Source organism: Typopeltis vanoorti, chromosome 16 (assembly GCF_054136105.1).
Source record: "Typopeltis vanoorti isolate ZY-2024b chromosome 16, IOZ_Tvanoo_1.0, whole genome shotgun sequence".
Classification (NCBI taxonomy): Eukaryota; Metazoa; Arthropoda; class Arachnida; order Uropygi; family Thelyphonidae; genus Typopeltis; species Typopeltis vanoorti.
In genome coordinates, this window is record NC_143564.1 from 22916909 (window position 1) to 22933426 (window position 16518).

The 16518-nt window shown below is 33.7% G+C and overlaps 1 long non-coding RNA gene across 1 annotated transcript; it reads right to left on the reverse strand.

Moving 5' to 3' along the window:
* Positions 1-4092: 4092 nt before the first annotated feature.
* On the reverse strand, positions 4093-12612 carry LOC150097891 (uncharacterized). The gene is made up of 2 exons (XR_016549600.1): positions 12487-12612; positions 4093-4248 (listed from the first exon to the last, which is right to left on the reverse strand). It is a non-coding gene; the product is annotated as an uncharacterized LOC150097891 (long non-coding RNA).
* Between the last annotated feature and the right edge of the window lie 3906 nt (positions 12613-16518).

The window sequence follows — 16518 nt, forward strand, 5'->3', positions numbered from 1 at the left end:
CACTAATTTATTTCAAAAGACAGCCGTTGGTCAACATCCATATACTCTTCAGCCTCAGACATATCTTACGAATTTCTTATCCTCATTTTATTGACCTCCTTGTTGAACAGCCTCCCCAGTGAATAGCTTATGCAGCCGAAAAATAAACCAAGGCTGCAAAACCAGGCTGTTTGTTAACTACAAGTATTCGTTTGGCGTTCTGAGGAAGAAAAACCGAGGTTCCGGGTGATTAGACTCTTCCACTACCGAATGAGACTCGGTAATTCACTTTCATCTTAAAAACTGACAAAAGTTCTTCTAGCAGACAGAATTCGAACCTGTCTTTCCAACTAAAGAGCATCACCACACGAGCTACGAATACTATAATGCGACAATGTCAAAGGGAAAGTATGCTTACAATTCAGGTTAGTTCATTCTCAATTGTTATTGCCACTTTTTTGGGGTGGAGGAGAGTAGATAACATCATGAAATATTACCATAATATCCTTAACGGTTGTCATTTCGATATTGTTAGTAGTTTCCCTAAACATTTGCCACAGATAATTTTGATTACCCCTCGTATACACATATCTAAATACTTAACATGTGAAATAAAACCACACTGAATTTTTCTGTGGCCATAAATAGCAGAATTAAAGGTCGATGCATAACACTGTGCACTGCAGTTTGAATAAAGTCCTGCGCAGTCTTCTTTGAGTTCATATCACACACACAGAGATCGAATAGTAACAAAATTCTCCGATTCTGGGATGCTCAATTTGCCCCAACAAGGCAATGTATATGATGATGAATAAATAAATGGAATGGAGAAGATAATAAAAGAGGGATCTGGAAAAGAAGCCTAAAACGCGAAATTTATTATTTATGCAAAGAATAGGGTTCACACTAACAATTCGTCTTTATTGAAAATTCTAATAACTGTACGACTTCAGTCTTGAAATCTATTTCTAGAGCTCATAAATTATTTCTGCAGGAAGTTTGGTGTTCCACTGCATAGGCCGTATGACCAACGATCTGCGCAGCTGCTTGGTTAGGACCTCTGAAACCGTTACCATGGCAGAGAAGTTGCGGAGTATATGCGGGTGGCTCCAGAATCAGTGTCGCCGTTTCTATTGATCGGGAAGGCACCACTAGTAGAGCATCAGGTCATGGCGTGGTTCAGTATTGCAAGCTGAGGGAGGGGAAACGTAAAGTTAGTCCTAAGTAAGCAACGATTGAAGGTTGTCGATATCATACTCTGCATCAGATATTGATCTGCGTTGACTTATGTCATCCACTAAAGAGCAAATGCTCTTTTTATGGCGAGAAAAACTACTTTTAAGGAGTTAAAAAATAGTTTAATGTGACCTTCTAAATGAGCAGACAATTGGGTGACTTAAATTATCGCGTTCATTTGTAAAATGAGTTTTTATATTATTGCTAAAAATAAATTAGTTTTACTAATAAAAAGGGCACATTGCGAAAAATAAGTTGGTAAATACGATTATTACGCCCAAGTTCGAGCGGAAAAAACATGATAAACATCAGAAAGTATATAAAACAACTTTTCGTTTATATCTGTTATTTTAAAAAACGTTCGTATAAAGATACGATGAAAATTAAATTTCGTAAACATTTTAAATACCTTATGATAAGCTGTTTCATTTCCTGCATAATAGAACTAAGCATTGCAATGTTTTTTGGTAGATTTCAAAATTTATCTACGCAACTGATCAAATAAATTTCTAAATGTCAAAGAGCAAAAAAATTATTCGCTGCATAAAACTCAGACGTCATTGTGTACAAATAGCGATTTATTTTAAAATATTAAAAACGAAACTCGCATATTCCTTTTAAACACACACAAATAACCTATTTATATAAAAAAATTAGACTGTTTTCTTTATTATTTTATTATATTTTAATTTTAAACTCTGTCTTTTTCTATACAATTGATGAATTAAAAATTTGATTTCAAATGGACTGTATTATCTACTGAAAATTTTGTTTCAAATTCTGGAGATATCCCCTATTCGTTCAGCGTAACTTCAAAGTTGACATTTTAGTATGTTTTCCCGTTCCGTATCTAAGGTTTTATCAGTGCTTGTACAATAGAAGAAGACAAATAAAAGATAAATCTGATGGAATTAAATTCCTGTTCTTCCCCGACACGATTAAAAAATCTTAGCAAAACAGTGTAGTACATTGAAGCAGACACATGGCCACTAGCAGACGATGAGAGTGCGGTATTAATGCGTCGGATGGCAGAAGTGGTAGCAGTATAATCGATTTCACGTCAATGCGGGATACGTCTCTGGACCACCCCAGAGTTTTTCGGCAGAAACTAAAACACTGCTAAGGTCCGAGCAAGAAAAGGTGGGGAAAATAATGCTTTCGGCTGTTTAAAATCGAGATAACATTTTCAATAAGATTCACTAATACAAAGCAAGCATTGAAGCTAAGAGTTCTAAATGGTAAAGGATAGGGATTATAAATAACGTTATTTTTTACTTCTATCGCATGTTTGTTATTTAAAACAACCACTTTATAAAAGTATTTAAATGCAAATATTTGGTTTTTAAGCCCTTATACCTTTCACTGTGCGTGCGTTTTACTAGTGTCTTTCGTTTCATACTCCAGACTGCAGTTCAAAAATTAAACTCCCAAGTTTTGGATTGAATTACTTCAGGTTTTCAGTTTCTAAAAAGCGTTTTGTTATGTCTTTATTTGCTTGTTTATTTCGAGCTCAAATGGTTCACAATTTTAAAAGTGGATTTATACAATCTTTGACCTAAAAAAATTTCTAATTGTTTAGTCATTGCCTTAAGATAAAGATTCCCAAACACTTTATACTTCGACGCATATCATGTATATAAATTTGTGTGTATTTACGAGTATATATGTTTACAAATTTATGTGACTTACTTTTAAAGCATCTCGCAGCCTTCATTCTATTTCCATGTTTCCTCCACAGTCAGCAACTAAATCAAACCGTTATTTAATTAATTAAATTCTGGTAATTCGGATGAAATAATCAGTGTAAATACCTGAATGCTAGACAATAGACCGTATAGATTTTAGATTAGATTTTTTTTTTTTTTTTACTTGCAAGAAACTCAGAGTTTAAATTTTAAACTCGGTACGTCAAAACTCTGGTCGAATTCCCACGATTGCATAGAACAATACTAGTTGGGATTAGAAACACAATAGATGACAACAATCGTCTCCACCAATTCACTACAGATCGCAACAGACTTCTGATCATAATAAAAGTGAAGACCAGCTTTTAACCGACTTTTAAAAACCGTGCTAGAGAACATCACTTGCTTTCCTTAATTATAAAAAAAAGGCGTGGGCAGTAGATTTATTTGTGACAAGTATATTAATTAATATATTCGTTATAAATAATAAATAAATTTCGTATCTTTTTTAAGAGTTTAATCCTCAAAGTGAGATAGTATACCCGTGATTCAAGATTTAATATCTGTCTCAAGAAACTTTTAAAACATCTGTTATAATGCTATGCAGCGTTTGTGCTTTTGATAAAGAGTGCAATGTAAAGATAGGCAGAGCGAATGAATGATTTTCAGAAAACAGGAATTGGCTCATTGGTTTGAAGATAATTAACCATCCATCTTTGTTCCTTCCCATCTTCCTGGAAATCCAACTAACCACATATCGCTTTACAGTATTGACATAAAAAAATGGATTATCTGCTCCATTCTGCATTGTTGCTATAACAACCGCAAAATGCAAACCTTCAAGATAGAGTGCTGCTTAGAAACCGGCGCCATAGTTCTCCGATAGTACTTGGGTGACACTCCCACTTGGTAACCAAGACTATTTATAAGTTGAGCATGAAGAAATACCATTTGTTTCGCACCAAAAATAAGACTCTATTGAAAAGTTAATGGTCGCTACCTATTTTTCCTGAATTGGTATTATAACTCTTATAAGTATGTTTGCATTTCTTTATATCAATAATGACGTATAAAGACTACAAGTTTCTTTCTTTCGTTGATAGCAAAATCATGATATTTATTAGCAGACAAACAGCAGTTCTATTACACACAAATAAAAATATATATCATTAAAAATTCAGTAGTATTTTTTTCCAACATTGATCATTTAAAAGAAATAAAATAGTAATCTGAAATTAAGTCCATCTTGATGACCTCGTCTCTTGTCGATACTTTTGTGAAGACCTTTCTCCAACTTTATTCTTCTAGTTTTTCTTTGATGTGACCATTTATTTGTGAAATTAAGACACTAAAATGCAAAAATATGGAATTTGTTTATAAAATTATATGCGTGTGATTTTCGAAAATTAAAAAAAAATGAAAGAGAACAAAAGTAAAAGAGGCTACCTTAGATATAATCGAATCGTTTTCTAAAAGAAACCTGGAACTAGCAATGCATACCCTTTTATATTTGAATTTCTTTATAACCATTTGTTTAGTAAATGTCAGAACTGTCTTTCCTGAGAGAGTTGTTATGGTAATATTTTATTTACAAGTACACGCTTAAACCGTACTTTAAATTCGTAATTTATCTGAGACCGCGCACATATGAGACATATCTGCGAGTGAAAATTTTATAGAAGAAAACTTAAAAAGTATTTTAGAAAAAAAATCTTTAGAGAAATAGCATTACCTCTGGGAAAGAACTTTGAAGTTCCATTTTCTCAAATTGAGTTACCAACTTTATATAAAATTTATATAAACTTCTGAAAATATTACCGAATTTTTAAAAACCTTATCTTACATCTAGTAGGATCTCGATATGCCTTCATAACTGTTTGAACTGGAAGGAAACTATTAGTCTTTGAATAGCATCTGCTAGAATTTAAGGTAATTCTATTTGCAGTAATGTAAGAGTGGTTCAGAACATATTCGGACTGGATGTACCGTGCAAGTTAATGCACTACGCGCTTGGGAATGGCAGTGCAAACGTCTGACGCATCAAAAATTACGTAGGAAAACACATTAAGAATATCAAATAATCTGTGGGTTAGCAAAGTATTTAATAAAAAACTTATTAAATAGTTTGGAAAGCCTACAAGTACAGTTATTATGATAATATATCTGAATACATTACCAAATTACCATTTAAGATTTGTAATCTGTGAGGTTTCGAGGTCCTCGGAGTATGTGTTCTACAGCAATCCGTATTGGATATTATTCGGAGCTTCTAAAGGATGCTAATGCTCATTGTTCACTAGACTTTCAGAATACTTTTCTGTAAAACAGTACCGAGAATTGATCTAGTGTCGGACTTTCGCCTATGAGAATCGTAATGTTCCTAAGAATGGTTAAGAATAGACCCATTTTCTACAGGTATTACACATTGGTATCTTTACGGTTACTTGGAATTTATAAAATATTCTTTACGGCCGACTCCTCACTGCACGATCGAGTGTGCTTGCTCTGCTTAGAACTATACGCGTTTCTGTTAGTGCACGCATGCTATGTTCAATGCCTACACAGCGAACCTTCCTTTCCATTTCTTATAAGATAAATGCTTTACAGGTGGTCATATATGATTTTAAATATACATGACTATGTTTTACTCTCCGACATAAGGAATTCGATAATTCATCATTTTGCACTTTCTTTTCCCAAAGCTATATGGTCACAGTCGTCGAAGTATCTTATGGTATACTATCATGCTGATAATTGACTGAATCTTTCCGTAAAGCAGCACACATACCACTAAAATACCACTCAATCCAGAATATCAATGATATTTGGTATTCATTTTTTCAGGCAGCATTGCGGCAAAGAGTACTAACCCAAACGATGGCAAACGCTTCCACACTACTTAATATCATGCACAGACAAGACGTGATGGTAAACAACTTCCATCTCGCAGCTATTATGTCCAAAATCCGATTTAGAGTTTGCGCCTGTGTGTATTGTGATTTGTCATGGCACCTAATACACATCGCAGTATTACCACGGTAATGTCCAATTACAGCGAGCTCTGTGTCAAGCAAATCCAATTCACCATTGTTTGAAGGAATCACTACAGCAGTAGACGTTCTGAACTCCGGGGAGAAGGCATCTACCAATGCACCATCAGACTGCACAACCATTTTCCACATCTACCTTTTTTCCTACCACAGTCTAATTTCGGAATTTCTCATCTCACGAACTGATTGACGGCTAACTAGGAAGCCTACGATGACACTTGGGTATGATAAACTATAGCCATTTCTAGTACTGTACACATTTATCATTTAGTGGCCAGTCACTTGCTTTTACGCTTCACTGTTCCATTGGTTCCTAATACTGGTATGCATTATTTGAAGGGGGAAAATGATCCTGTTCCCTATTCTAGAGCGTGGTACTAAAACGTCCAGCAGGCTGTCTTCAAATAACGCACCAGATTAAAGTCTAATAGGAATGTATTAGGAGCTTTCTGGATAAGCTGGAGAGTAACTTCGCTACCGGCTGTTCTTCTGAATGTTTATGGAGTTCGAAGGTAATTTTGAAGGAGGGACTACTGAGACCATGTTATAGAAAGAAAAAAAAAAAGAAATTATTGAACAGATGAAGAAAGCGCTTGCATCCTGTTTAACTACAGGCCACGAGATGGAATTTTAAGCGTTGTACAGATATCCTAAACGGAAACGTAATAAATTATTTATTCGTAGAGAAAAGGCTTGTTTCCAATTTGGTAAGTTATTTGCGTATTTATTTAAATATTCGATGTTTTGAATATAACTCACGTCTTTAGGTGACAATATATTTTTGCACTCTTTTTCCCACTATACCCTAAAAACTCTTCTTTATAACCCTAGTCTCAGCGAGTTTATTAAAGTGAATCTTATTTGTCGCACTTACTTTAAACTAGCAAACCACCGGCATATTTTCAGAGTCGTTCCAAGCTCAAACGTAGGTTAATAAACATACAGTGCCGGTTTTATCATTAGAAGAACCTAAGGGCGATTAGTGAGTGCTTGTGTGAGTATGGCAAAATATATATAGAGAGCTAATGTATAGGGGCGCCTAAATTTTCATTGCCTAGGGGGCATCAGATACTCTCGGACCGACCCTGTACACACCACAGCATAGAATCATTTTCATTCATTTTATACTCATTTTTGTTTCGATAACTGTGACAATAGATTACGGAGAAAAATTAACCTTTTTACGTCATTCAAAACTATTAATAGTAAAGAATGTAAGTGCACTTGTACTATTATAAAGAGGTAGGAAGGTCAGAGAAATACAATGTGCATTTTTCGAAAATACTTGAAAATCGTTTTGCTTCATTTTTCAAGACTTCTGTCTATTAATGAAGCAGTATGAATTAAAGGACAAAAGAATTGCGTTCTCGCTGACTTGCTAGCAGTAAGCCCGTGATATTTAACCCCAATCGAACAAGTATTGATTCTACACCCTCTGCAGGATTAATTTTCGAAGTAGAAAGCACGCGTGATGTGTAAAACATAAAGCAGAACCAACTGTTTATTGATTATTGAGAAAAAAATTGAAAGAGAAATGCGCTAACTAACTTTATATATGATTTATTACGCATGACGTAATACGTTTTCTCTTTGCTAAAATGTGAAATCTGAAAGATGATGAAGGTTGCTCTTTAAGAATTGGGACTCGTGCAAGGTAATGTAGTCAGGGGCGTGGTCGAAGGCGATAAGCCAAGATGAATAAGAGGGTGAGGTGACAGCAGATGACGTCATCTTCACTTTATTTATTCGTGCTTACATGGGAGGTGGGAGGAAGAGAATTGAGATCTCTTCCTTCCTCTGTTTCCTGCACAATCTACTCTCTCTATATATATAAAGATAAGCCGAAATTCGAAACGTTTTTATGTCACGTTTTTTGTCTTACCAGCCCGGAACTCGGAGGGTTGGGCGCCAGGGGGGCGGAGCCCACTTAGTATTATTATAAAAGATAAATGTACAAGGCCGCGTTCTGCCTATTGAGAAATGAGATTTCCCCCCCCCCCTCGAACGCATGGCTAAAATGCCCATTAATTGTGAAATGTTCTTCGATAACTGTACTTTTATTTATAATTTTTTAAGCTTAAAAATTGGCATACATGTCTATTACTATGCTGTTTGGCCATTATTCAACAATCAGTTTCTCCTAAATAAAGAACTATATTAAGGAGATTTTATTTTTACTCCGAATTCGTAAATTGCCTTTGGACCATCCATGGCTTTTGAATAATAGTTTCATTTTTTCCCCCTGTTAGATTATGGATACTATTTAATCATATTTCCTGTTGCTTGTATATTATGTTAACATTAAAGCAAATACGAAGTAACCGACACTTCCATTCTGAACATCTTTATTTGGCATGTTAAATGTGTAACGTGAATAGAGCAATAGTGTACAGAAATAGTGTACAATATCATTTCATTATAATGTCTCGGACATGTCGAAATATTCGACCTCCTGCTTTTAAACTGTAGCGTCTATCAAGGCAATGCTTATGCCGTAGGTCTAGTGCACCCAGGCGATTCGAAACTTAAAACCATTTCTACCTTAAAACACCTTTTATATATGAAAAATATTATAAAGGATCGACTCTATAGGAAAAACGCCATCATAAAAGAACCAATCCAATTAAATGAAGATTTCATATGATGTCACATTATTATTATATTAATATCAGACTTCAATTGGAGTAAAAAGACGCCTACGTTTTTAATCTAAAATAGGAAACTAGTGTAAAGTTGGGATCCTTGCACATATCGCGCTAAAAGATTGATGGAGTGATTAGCAAGTCAAGATTAAATCAGTGCTATTTACGATTCTTGCGATCTAAAGAGAACAAAAAAAAAACCCTACTGATTGGATTGCTTTTATTTAATAACAGAGAATAATCTCAGCTTTTGATTTGTTATAAAGGCCAAGTGTCGTGATAAGTTTTAAATTTCTGGTCAACTGTCGCTAGATGAAGAATATGGCATTGAGTGAACAGAAGCAGAGTAGAATTCAGCTTCTTATTGTCAGTCAAGTCGAATTAATCTAGATTTATGTTTTTCAAAAATCCAGACAGAACCTTCAGGATTGAGACTTAATGAAATTTACTCGATGAAAGAAATATTTTTTTCTGTCTTTGGCAATTGCCATGAAGGATTTTCTAATTTTTTCCCGATGAGCAAAGAAAGTTCTTTCTTATTTTCAGTTTATAGAAATAGTGGAAGAAAAAAAGCACAAGAATGGAGACTGTTCAATTGTATTTTTTATTCATCCTAGTTAAGATTAAAAGCTATGTTAATAGATACCGAAAATCCCCATATACCGATTGGCCATGATGTTCATATGAATGAATGAAACGTGAAGTTTCTTCCAAGAAAAATTCAATATAAGCAGTGACAGAATCCCACTACTTCCTTCTTCCCAACACACTTTCTTTACGTCTGTTAGATCCTTCGTAAGCACTTCCACTGGGATTTCTCTTCGTCTTTATTGCTTGTTTCCCGCGTGGTTTTGAGGCACGCTATTTCCGTCACTGAGATGAGAATTTAAAAATCATTGGACTACCCGTCGGTTAGCAAGTTAGTTACATGAAAATATTTCCGCTTCCTGTTAGCGAATGGGACGGCAGAGCCAACCAGTTAATATTTTAATTAAAAGATTAAAACCTGGCGCCCTTTTTTATTGATCCAAAGGTTGTCTCCTTCGTAATGAAGCTAAGCTTAGCGGGGGAAAAAAAATCATGAACTCAGCTGGTAACAATGGAGGCAGTCAAGTGACACATTTGTTCTTATCGGTGCTAAAATTAAAAGATGTTTATATTGGCTTACAAATATGGGAACTGATAAAATGAACGCGATGAATCGACTTTGAATCCTCTGGAATTATTTAAAGAGTGAGTCATAAAACCCCAGGAATAGAGAGAGTGCTCTTACATGCGAATGATTCAGATATTTCTCAAAATTCCTGGTGTCACAAAAAATATGTAAGGTCACTTTTGGATTCAGCGCTTAATTTTTTCTTTAATATCACTCCCACGCACGAGAGGCTGGAATGTCTATAGCAAATAAATGCCATGATTTAATTCTTTCGGTAAAAAACAATGTGTGAAAATTAGTTTTCCGGTGGTGCTGTAAAATATTTGCTAGCTGGTAAGTCATTGTTAAAGTTATTTTGTACAGGATTTTCACAAAATGACGCTCGTCTTTTAAACTCCAATGTTTCTTGATAAAAGAAATAAGAGAGCAGCAACAAATATTGTGAATGACTTTGGAGTATAAGCATGCATCCGACTTTTTTACTCTACCTTAAAACACCTTTTCTTGTTTATATATGAAAAATATTACAAAGGATCGACTCTATAGGAAAAGCGCCATCATAAAAGAACCAATCCAAGCTAGTTTCAGGTATGCTCAGGCCATGCTGTTCATGCGATGCGTTCGACTGATCCTTTACTCAACCCTTGAGTAAAGGATCAGTTGGATAGAAATCCAAAGGTTGGAAATTTTGATCTTTTTTTTTTTTAATCCATCTACCTATTTGGTTAAGGGACATCTGAAATTTGGATGTCCCTTAACTGAATATTCTAAAAAAATAGGTCAGGTTGGAAAATTAAATCAGGCTTTGGAAGAGGTATTTCGAACATAACACATGAAAAGCACGAACACAGAAGTGTTCGTAAGCAAATGCTAATTAGAAACTAATATCTAGAAAGAAATTAAGGAAAAGACGATCTAGTTTCCAATATTCAGATTAAGTGAGTTCTTGGCACAATGAAGTTGAAGCTTTTGCCGTAACTCATAATATCAGAAAGCATAAACGTCTAAAGAACTTAAAATGTTTTATATTTTTGGCACATATACACATAAACCATCCACTCATAGTGTACCCTCCCCCCTCCAAGAAAAATTTCTCAGTGCGCTAGTGCATGATCTATCTTACTATATAGCATAAAATATGTTTAGCAGAAGTATGGATAAGTGTATTTTCTAGTGACTAACAATAGCAATTAAAAAGGCACTGATAAAATCAGTTTCAGTTTAATGCATACATTTGATAGTTCTTACATTTAAAAGATCAAGTCCAGCAAATCAATTATTAAAATCCTTAATTGGTTAAGACCGGTTTCAGTGTATCTTTACCAGTACTGTGTCACTGGTGAAATGATAAATATTTCCTTAGACCTTTACATCTACCAGATAAGTATATAAAAAAAAAAGTTACTCTTTCTGTCCAAATACGTAAAATGGGCACTCGAGATTCCTCGTTTTCCTTTAATTATAATGTTAAATTCGCCGTTTAAAAAGAACCAAGTAGCGTGACCTACTTTACATAACATTTCATGTCCAAACAGTAAGGATCAATTACATATAGAAAACATGTACCGTATCTCTCGCTTAGTTATTATATGGTGATGCATCTTCGAATGAGAGACGCCTACACATAAAACGAGACGCTAAGACCGGTAAAACTGTTCACGGCTGTAAGAGGATGTGTGGTTGGTTGAAGTGGAGAACGCAATTGCAGGTGCTGAATCGGATTTACAGTCGCGCTCTTTGACGGTATCGTAGATTCTGGATTTTTATTCCCCTGCACAATATACTTCCCTGTATGACACACAAGCTTATCAGTTAAGCATACACAGATTCATGTAAATACAAACACATATTGCGATAAATATATGCATATATATTCTCCCCATATGGAACACAAACAAATAATAGCTTTGTAATCATCGCTATGATATATATATCAAAACAAATATGAAACTAACATAAAATACTTTTCAACAAAATGTTGGTTAAATTATTTCAATTATTCAAAAAAGAAATACCAAAATATAACTGTTGATATTTGATAATTACATTACTACAGCGTTCTTGTAAAAATAGTCAAATTACTACTAATATTTCTTTATAAAACGCATTGCATATTCTGCAGTAGTTTTACAAATGTTAACTGTTCAATCTATATAAATATACACATCCGTTCCATCCCATAAATGTATATTTAAAATATACGTATTTCTACTATTTATATAACGTTTCTCTGTCCATACTCTTATCTTTTTTAACATTAATTCTTTATTCACATATCTTTTTATTACATTTATAGACACTTTAATCACATTTATACAGATCTGATTATTATACAGCCGAATTTATATTAACTACTTAATAATTCTGGAATTTTTTTATGCGTTACCTACTGTATATATAATACAAGATATATCTAAATAAGATGGATTAAAAGGAGCCTTATTTTCGAGGATCAAAGTGACAAACATGCGGGAAAATAGGATAAAACCTCAAATGCCATTTTTTTTTAAAAATGTTAACGATTATATTTAAGAATTATACATAACAATTTCAATATATAACATATTAAAGAAAACAAAAGACTTAAACATTAAAGCTTTTCAGCGGCATTTATTCTTTTTTAAGTAGCAAACTTTGGTGAATTAATATCACGGAAAGATGGACATATAACAAATCAAGAAAGCCGCGAATTTATAATTTAAAGCAACTGAGCTATAGAATCTATTTAGCAAACTAACCTGGTCGTCCGGTTTGTTCTCTGTTGCAGCCATTTTCTCCCTCTGCACCAGAATGATACCGGACACGGCTAGCAGATTCTTATAAATCAGGGGTACAGTACATCGATGACGTCATCTCTATGGAGAGCTAACTGCACCAATTCCGTTAAAGGACACGGAATACAGGGACGCACGCAATACAGATGGAGAAACGAAGAGAGAGAGAGAGAGAGATAGATGTATAAAAAGTTATAAATTGCATACATACAGATGAAACTGATAACGAAAATATGGTATTGTTTAGGAACATTCTGCATTTTTAATTAAATGCTTCCGAATAGTTTCAATTGTTTTAACTCACTTTACCACTTTGTACCCTCACGGTCATAAGTAGGTCAAATGTGTCTCCTGCAACACCTGATCGAAAGAGATCATTAGCTTTTTAAATTCAAAATAGTTCAAACCATGTATTTGTTTTATGAATGGGGAAAACTAGTGTGAAAGAAAAGGATCAGGGAATATTCTGTTTACTTCTTTTTTTCACTATTTTAATTGGTTAACTATTTAGCACTTTTAATTCAATAAAGCGACTTCGTTTTATTGAATTAATATTACTTGAATTTTCAAATTTAAAAGCATATTATTCATCAGTGAATATGCATCTTTAAAAAGGTATATATTAGGCCTTAAACGGCAAAATTTGGGATTTAATTCTTCATCATTGATGTAAGTGGATTTTATGTGCTAGAGTAATTGCACTCAGTTATTCTAAAATAGTATAATCTTTCTTTTATTCGATTTTTATACATATTTACTTACAAGGGCAAGTATGCGTGAGGAGAATACATCTTTCCCGAATTAGTAACCTGAGAAAAGATCAATTTAATCTTTGTCTATGTCGTAAAGCTAAAATGAATTTGAATCTTGCCCAGATTTATTTGCTTCAGTATTGAGAAGCACAATGGAAAAATTCTGTACAGGAAAGTTACAGCAATCGATATTTGGATTCGGGTTTTTCCTGAATCCGAGAGATGGTAATTATACACACATTCATTTTAACTTCTCCAATGAAAGATTGTGGAATCTGTTATAAACGAGAAGTGCAATATTTTCGTGGCATTTACTTATATCTTAAGAATAATTTCAGCAACGCGCAGCGATCACGTAGTAGTTCACTAGCATTATTTCTTCATGGATGAGGCTATTCCAGAAAGTTCGATATCTACATCCCATTTCTGCTTAACAAATCATTTTGATAAATAGGTCATTCTTTATTACTGCTTGTATTCTGAGTCTGAAAACGAATGGATATAACACGAATAGATGATTCTTAGATATATCCTTTCTTAAATTATTCCTTATTAGCAGTTTAAAAATATTAATCTACAGGAATTCTTGAATGTATTAAAATATATATATATATATTTGGTGCGAGATGAATCACGTACTTCATATTGAAATATAATCAAACGAGTTCTGTTGACTTTGTGGTATGTCAATTACTTCCTTTCAAGTTATTTTTAAATTAGTATTTTTCCCTGCTGTGAGATATTGCGCTGCTATTTATAAAAGTATGAGCTTACTTCCTATGTATTATTATTTTATGCAAATTTCTGCTGTCATAAAATGCAGTCAGCATTGTTCTTTTAATAAGCTACTGTTTTAGAAGAAACAGTCAGTGTGACAACAGATTTTTTTGAAACCGCTACTATGTTACATTTATTTTTACTCGCATAAGTGCTCGGCGTTAAATGATTTTTAAAAGTCCGTAAATGATCATTTACTCTAAAAGTTTCTTTATTAAAACTTTTAGTAATTAAAAATTGCGATATTGTATTATAATTAGGATGGTCATCAATAAAGTACAATTTTCTGAGTAACATCTATATTATTATTACTGAAGTCGAGAACAATAATTTAATTAGAAGAAACCATTGTATTATAATCGTTTTAAATTAATAAGGTGTATTAATATAACGTATCATATTAATACACCTTATGATCATTTCATAAGGGTGTGAAATTTACCGAAAATGCTCTAGAAGTTAAAGTTTCTAATTGTAATTTGGATTTATAGATGCATGCAATTTTTTTCATATATTTTCTCAAATCTGCTGATGATGAAAAAGATTTCGAACACCCGAATTTGTTGAATGCGTAACTGGTTATTTTCTGCACAAAACTAAATTTAAAAGAAGTAAAACAAAAATAAATTAGAAGAAACGTTCTAGGGCTACCAAACTTGATAGAATTTAAATATATGGCAAAGCAGAAAAAAATGGAGAATGTTCTAATTCGCTCTGTTTTTAAGAAAATTTTAAAATATATCAATTTTAATTGATATTCCACATCCAGCAAGTATGATGGATGTGGAAAAAATTTCATAATGCTAAGTTGCTGAAGAAAACGGCGTTTGTTTGGTTCCAATTCAGCGAAGAAAGACTTTCGCTGCCAGAGGAATCATAGTATGTATAGGGTGACATACTATGATTGCAGCTCAAGCTATGTGACATGCATTTAGAGTAAAAGTGCAGTCCATGAAAATAAGGCATACTAAGAAGTTTTCGGAATAATAAAGGAGGTCATCATCTGACGAGTTGGTATGATAAATTCCAGCTATAGATTTCAATAAGACTTATCAAAAATAAAAGTACCATGCTTTTATTCACCTTTGTAGATAGTGAAAGTTGAAGTTATAGCTGTGTTTTGTTATTGAAAAGGTACACGAAGCTGTCTTGGAGTAGAATGCAATGGTTATAGCATTTTTTTAATGATCCAAAATGACTGAAGGAAGATGATATTTAAGTCTACGACTGGAGGATAAAGAATTTCCAGTGACAGTCTGAAAAGTGTTTCAGATGGTTGATGGTTATTGCTAATAGCCAAGGAAAAAGGGATGTAAGGAGGGGCAGGGAGAGGATCAGTTGAAAAGGATAATATAATGGATAAGAATTGGTTATCAAAATTTTCATTTTGCAGGCATCATGAAGACAAATTAGGCGAATTTTTGATCCTATAGGAGACCATGGTCTGCTTAAACAGAGGCTTGAAATCAAATTTCGCCTTCAAAGCAGGGTTTGTAGATTATCTAACTCTCAGTTCAACTCATACTAAAGATTTACAGTCTTCATGAGTGGGATTAATATATAAAAAAATGTGAGATGCTTCTCTAGTTAAACGTTGAAAACTGATGCAGAATTTATATTGGGATGATATTTATCTACAAAAACATGAAATATAATCTAGATTTGGTTATAACATCAAATCATAATGTTGTATGATTTTATTCAAAAGTAAGTGAAAATTATGAAATATAGATGTCTGAATATTATTATTATTATCCCAAGACCTCAAGGAGTCAAAGATTCATCTGGGAGGTCCTTTTATCACACACACAGCTCATCATACTATGTCTTATAACTCCCTGCAGACACCACACTGTCAGGCAAGGCATTCCAATCATTCACAACTCTGCACGAAAAAAACCAGCCTCTCACTCCCCTACTCACACCTTCTTTATACAGTTTCCAGGGATGACCTCTGGTTCTCCCCTGATTTCCCACTATTCTCTGCAGAACTTCTCCAGCACTGAATCCTATAACAACCCCTTACTAACTTGTAGGTCTCTATCATATCTCCCCTCTTCCTCCTGTCCTGAATATGGTAAACATTAAGAGGACACTAAATTTGCTTATGGAGAAAGATAAAATTATACTTGAAAATAAGCTGTATGGGATAATACAAATGTTCTTCACTTTATCAGCCAAATGAGATTATTTCACAGAATATGGTGAAGCGACAGAGAATACTCTAGAACCAAGAGACAGTAGTACGTTGAATTTTAAACTATTTGGCTAGCAATAATGAATACCAAGGAAATATGCAAAAGATAAGATTTCCGAATGACTGAATAAGCAGATAGTTGGCTGACAAACACTAGATGGTGTATGTGATAACTGGTCTCACACAGAATAAGAGCAAGTAATAAAATGCAGTTCAAGGTTTGGATCTATTTCTATTTAATCTGCAGATTGGGTTCAGGATGATGTTCAG